Genomic DNA, 6,830 nt, shown 5'->3' on the forward strand with positions numbered 1-6,830 from the left:
TTCAAAACTCAGGGAACTGATACTCAAGAGAGAAGTGGGAGGCACGGGAGCCACGTGGCTGTAAGTGGCCAGGCAAGAACTGAGGCCAGCGTAACTGACTCCAAGGTTCAGGTGCTCACAGTCATCATCCACTTCCTCCCTCGCTGCTTTCCTACAGCCTTGACTCTGTTCCATTCCATTTTGATGTTCTGTCTTTTCAAAAAGACTTTTTTTTAGTATATATTTGTGACTCATTGGTGCTTATACTTAACCCTGTCTGCTGCACCCTGGCCAACAGTATTGTCTCTGGTGCAGGAAAGCTCCCACAGTGCCCCTTGTACGAATGCTCCTGCCCAACTTGACCCTGAGCTTCTCCCATTTCTTCACCATATGTATTTTGGCCTGTGAATTTCCCTACACCTCAGTTTCCCTATCAGAAAACAATGCACTAAATAAGATAACACCTAGGAAGGCCTTACTTCAGTGTCTGCCACACAGTGCTGCTGGCACAGTGATCACTGCTGCTCCTGTGACCAGCAGTTCTCCTTACCTGGCCTGCCTTAGCCTCACTAGCCAGAGGCAGACACTGGAAAGCCGTTACTACATCATAAGACAGATTTAGTGAACTGCGCAGCTAGATGCGAGGAAATCACATTTAGGCATCTAGCTAACCTGTAAGTTATTTCTTAACCTGTAAGGTTAAGAAAGAAAGAGAGAAGGCAAATGTTCACTTCTGTGTGGCAAAACAGACAGCCACAGCAAAGGAACAAGTCTTTACCAAATGCTCTTTGAAAATCAGTTTCCTATTTTAGCTTAATGACATTCAAGACTGAGCTGAATGATTAAATATTGAAACAGGACTGGCAATCTTGAGTTGCATTTGGCTGATCAATTTAAGATGAAGCAGCAGAAGAAAATGCAAATGTCAAATTACCAAATCCAAATGAACTCCATGCTGAGCCTTGATAAAATGTCACAGGAAGTCCGCCAGAGCATTGTGTATTATTCTGGCTCTAAAGAAAGACACAGGAAAATGACCAGGATTCCCTCCATCGAGTTCTGCAAAGGAAGCCAGTGCCACTGAGAAAGGTCATCTTTTCCTTTTTTTTTTTTTCTGATACTGAAGATTAAATCCTGGATCTCAGTCTCTCTCTCTGTCTCTCTGTCTCTGTCTCTCTCTCTGTCTCTCTCTCTCCCTTCCTCTCTCTCTCCCCTCTTGCCTGAGGAAGGCTTTTACTATGCACTTTAGGCTGGTCTTGAACTCATTTTGCAGTCAATCCTGGCTCAAACTCACAGTGATCTTCCTGCCTCAGCCATCTGAATGCTGGGATTACAGGCATGTACCATCATGCCTAGCAATTTTTTTTTGTACTGAGAAGCGAACTCATGACTTCATGCTTGTCAGGCAGGCACTGTGCCGCTGAGCTAGAGGCTTAGCTGCTTTGGGTTTCTTAATGCTAGGCAAGCGCTCTATCACTGAGCTACACTCCAGCCAGGTATATCATCCTTATAAAAATAATGTAGGGTTCCAGAATGTCTGATTTGTGGAAAACCTCTAATGTGCAGGCCAACCCACCATTGGCTTAGAGGGAAAACTGCAAAGGATGAGGTCAGGGGGTGGTGACATCAGTGATGATGGCAGTGAGAGGATGAAGAGGATGAAGAAGGCAATGACGATACTAGCAATGTTGATGAAGTTGACTGGGTGAAAGGCTGAAAACGGAGAAGGTGACAATGACAGTGGTGAAAAGAATCCTGCTAGTGTACGACCATGCTGATAATGAAGGTGACAGTAATTCTAGCAAAGTTTACAACGCTGAAGATCTCATGAATGAACGCAGTGACAGTCAGGATGGATGCAAAGATAATGGCAATAATAACACTAATAATAGTAGAGATTATGATTACAGCAATCACCACCACGCTGAACACTATTAATGAACAAAATGACAAAAGAATGATGCTGAATGTGATGTTGGTGATGATAACAGAACTGACAGTGATACTGATAATGAAGACTTCAGAGTTTACAAAACACCATCATTTATATTGGTTTATCCTCTCAACAACTTGACAAAGTATCTAGGGTAATGTCATTTTGAAGGAAAATTGAGGCACATAAGTGACTTATTTGTTCAGGGACCTCAGTGATGAATATGATCTCAGATATTTTCTGACTACTATTTTTGGCATCTTTTGTATGTGTTTTGAATTTGACCTATTACTAACAAAGAGTATGAACTCTGATATAATACAAACTTTTCCTGAGGTTACTGAAGTTCTGACTATATATAACCAAAAAGAAAACTATTCTCACTAACCATGGTAAACATGAGATCCAAAGGAGGGAGAAATCTTGGCCACTCCTGGGAAATCACTTTAACCCACCTATATATTTTTTGTGTTTTATCTCCTGTCTGGGAGAACCACATGATTGCAACTGAATACTTGCTTTGATGAGAGTGGTGATATAATATACTTTGGTAAGGATGGTGGCTGCTGGCCACCATCCTCTGTCCTAGATAGATACAGTTCAACTCCAAGTTGTACAAACCTCCTCAATTTATAACAGTCTAGAGCACACAAATGTATGTTTCCTTGGAGAATAGGAGCAAAATAGCTGTATACCTAGACACCAAGTCACGGGGCCTTGCTGGCCAGAAAGAAGAAAAATTCAGCAACCCAGTATTGTTTCTGCATGCATGTTGGCCAAGTCAGTGGGAAAAGAGAAGGAAAGAAGAGGAATGTGAGTGCTTTAGCCATGAGTGTAATTCTAAATGAAGTCACAGAACCAGGATAAGTTGATCTCCTGAAGCCCCAGCACACCTGATAGCTTTAAAGGGCATTCAGGGTTTTTCAGTCTGGAAGATGTCTTTCATGACTTATAAAAAGCAGCTAAGTTGATTCTTTTCAAAATGTGTTTGAATTGTGTCTGTGTCCTCAAAATCCATCAGAGAAGACTGAGGTAAACAGCAATGGGATTTAAAACATGACTGGTAGCAGACATAGAGAAATGCAATCTGCCTGGCACACTGCTGGCTCTCAGGAAAAACAAGGACTCACATGGGCTACCCAACCCCTTCACCACACAGAACATGGGCACTCTCAACTGGAATTCTCTTGAAATAGACAGGAAACCCATTAGGCACTATCTTGCAGTACGTCTTCAACTACTTATCCTGGTTAAAGGCAGCATACTGTTTCACCAAGTCTCTAGATGAGAGTTTTGTAAATCTCCCAGAGAGCAATCATACCAGTGCACATGGCCAAGGCCCTCAGAATGTGCCCATGGCCCTGCACGCATGCAAGGTGAAGGGGCTGCCTGGCATCGCTGAATTCTAGGATTCTGCAGGGTTGTTGCAAAACTTGTGGATACACAAATAAACCAGAATTTACAAGCATCCCATATCCACTCAATATTTACATTTCTCTAGATGTCTTACACATTTAATTTTTTTACAGTTTAATTTGAGAGCCAAATAAAGTTGAAATGTGATTGGTGGGTGGCTCTTTTGCCTATCTTCTCCTCCCTCACAATTACTTTGTTGAAGAACCCATTGATGTCCTTGGTCCTGTAGTTTCCCACTATCTGGATTTTGACATCTGAATCAACAGCTCGATTCCTGTTAAATTGATGGTTAGAACCAAAGCTTTTATCAGACTTTGAGTTGATTCTATTTTTTTCTCTAAACTGGTTTTATAGGGAATACTGTGTTCTTACATCAAAAAGCATATAATGGTTTTCTCCCGTTTTGTGATGTTAGCCATCACAGAGAACCATTTGTGCTGGTTTTAAAGGGCAGGAGCAAGAACATCAAGGACCTGTAGAGTAGCAGGTAGGGCATTTTAGGAAAAGATTAAAGAAAAATGTCTGACCCACCAGGCAGGATAAGAAGCTCAACACAACCGAAGCAGTGACCACGAGGCTCGGAATGCCTCCCTAAGTCTCCAGAACTTGAGCTTCACCATGAAGGGGATGGTGACGGAGTTACCAGGCCCAGAAGGGTATCACGACCCCAGGAAAGTAGAGAAGGCCTCTGGTTCAATCAGGTCTGCTGTTGATCACAAAAGACCACAGACTATGTGATACAAACAGTGATGATCTATTCTCTCATATTTCTGGAGGCTGTAGGTCTAAAATTCAGGGGTTACAAGGGTTATCTTTCTGCATAGCTCCTAGGGGAGCCTGTGTTCTTTGCCTCTTCCCGCTTCTGGTGGTCTCAGCATCCTTTGGTTAGGGTACCTTCTTCATGTGGCCATTTTTCCTCTGTGTCTCTTTGTCTTCACATGGCATCCTCTCTCATGATCCATGCTATGTATATGTTTTAGCTTCTTTACAATAATTACCACTCATGCAAGACTTACTGGATTATTTTTTTAGGCAGGGAGGAATACTTAAGTAATAAGATTAAAGTGCTTCTCTATAAATTAAACTGGAGACATTAAATTCATATCTTTTGATTTATATGAAGAATTATGGGAGTTCTGTGCCTTAATTTATGATACAAAAATTAACTTAAATAAAAATGATAAGAACTGAAAATTTTTATATAGGATAATGATTGCTTTTTCCATTTTAAGTTCCAGTTTTGTGTTTATTTACTCTGGTTTTGTTTTTTAAAGGATACTATGGCTGCTGCTTTCCAAAAGTACGGAGAACACTTATATTAAGAGAGCAATAAATCTCTTACTTGTATTTTTAAACTTTAAATTCCTAGAAGTTACTTTTTCGATCAGAATATTTAGTTATTTTCTCAGAAGACATATATTTTTTGTGATGCAATAATATACTGATGATTTTCTTTTTAAAATTTTTTTGTTATTTTAAAGAGAAAAAAATTTCAAAACATGATAAGGGGTAACAGTGGTATATACAAACTGTATTTTTGTCTTCAAATCAGTTACTCAGAGTACAAGACATCTGCATTTAGTCGTCAGAACAATACTAAACACAATCCTTTCTCTTGAATGAACTTAGAGAAATCACTAGCATAACTGTTATAATTATCTTTTATATATATATATCTCAGTTTTTCACACTAGTGAGACAATATGGTGTTCACATATTCATGTCTCTTTTTTTCTCTTATGAGTATGGCCTCAAGTGGAATCCATTTACCCATAAAAATCTCGTTTATCTTCTTTATAGCTGAGTAGTACTCCACTGTATAAAAATACCACATCTTTTTTATCTATTCCCAGGTGATGGGTATTTAAGTTGTTTCTAAGATCTGGCTATTACGAAGTGTGTTGCTATAGACATGGGTGCACATATGTCACTGTGGTATGATGTTTTACATTATTTGGGGAATATGCCCAGAAGGGGAACAGCTGGGTCAAATGAAACCTCCAATCCTAGTTTTTTGAGGAATCTCCACACTGATTTCCGCAATGGTTACACCAGTCTGCACTCTCACCAACCTGTAGAAGAGTTCCTTTTCCCCACATTCCCTCCAACATTTGTTTCTGATTGATTTCTTGATAATAGCCATTCTTTCTGGAGTTCTGATGCTTTTTTTTTCCTAAGCATTTTAAATTCATGTTTTAAAAAAAAACCTCCTGCGTGTTGAGTAAATTTAAACTTTATGTTGCACAAATAAATAGATATAGGTATAATACTTGTCTTTTTTCTGTATACTCTTTTTGCAAAGAAAATTCAACATTCTCATAAATTTTAAAAGCTTGTTGCACATTATTTTTAAAAGTAGTTAAAAGAAATTACATTACTTAAATCTTTAAAATATTGAGGATCTGAATGTATTAACTGTTTAAATAATTCTAAACACATAACAAAAATGCTTTATATTTTGTTTTTAATAAATGTAAACATCAAATCTGTATGTGTATGGATACTTGATTTGGATTTTCTAGTCTAAAAATGTACAGTAGAAAAGATACTTTGATAGGCACTTATTTGTGATTCAAAATTTTTATATTTAAATGTTCTACGACTGTGTAGTTTTTGTGTCCATAGAAATTAAGCTTTCATCATTTGTGTCTTTTCCTATTTCTTACTAAATGCTATTTTACAATCACTCAAAACTTTAGAAAGGTTGGATATTTTAAAAAGTAATATTAAGAACCAAGTAGCCTAGCATTTATAAAAGCTAAATGCAAAAAGGACGTGTGAGTTTTTTTATATCAGCCAAGTGTTGTGACTAAGCAGAAAGATTAAATGAGATTTATAAAAATTCTCTTTGTTCTCTTTTTAACCATTAGGAATCTTCAGTTGGAAATAAAACATTAAGTTGCATAAAAGATGAAAGTTACAGATTATGAGAGAAAAAGAGAGGCCAGACAAATACTTGTAAAAAGAGAATTAGAAAACTGTAGCTATTTTAGTTTTAAACAAAATTAAAAGCAAAAAAATAGAGATCAAATGAATGCATAAAGTTAAAGCAAAGTTTCCAGGAGAAGAAATAACAATTCTAGATTATTATGCACCCAGTCACAAAGCCTCAAAACATATAACAAAGCAGAAAACTAAAAGAATAAGAAAAGTCTAGGATGGCTGACTGACTTCATAAATTATCACTGAAAGCAAAGAGGATGAGCAGTCATTGAAGAAATATCTGAGTGTTTTCTCTCCCCGTGACAGTAAACAGGGTGAGCTCTGAAGTGTCTCCGAAGTCTAATATTCTATGATTCATCCAGAAATACAGTCAATAAAAAAGCCAACTTTTAATGGAGGCCTGCTCTAAAAACTAACTGGTAACCATAGGGAAGAGCTGGGCTTCTGAATCCCAGTTGTGTGTGATGGTTGCATACACGGGCTGCAGAAGGGAATCAAGCAATCAATCTAGGTGAGTCAGCTTGGGGAGATTTGCCCAGGCCACAGGAACTCAAGAATG

This window comes from Cavia porcellus, unplaced genomic scaffold (genome assembly GCF_034190915.1).
Source record: "Cavia porcellus strain 051 isolate PalLab524CR breed Dunkin Hartley unplaced genomic scaffold, mCavPor4.1 scaffold_2, whole genome shotgun sequence".
Classification (NCBI taxonomy): Eukaryota; Metazoa; Chordata; class Mammalia; order Rodentia; family Caviidae; genus Cavia; species Cavia porcellus.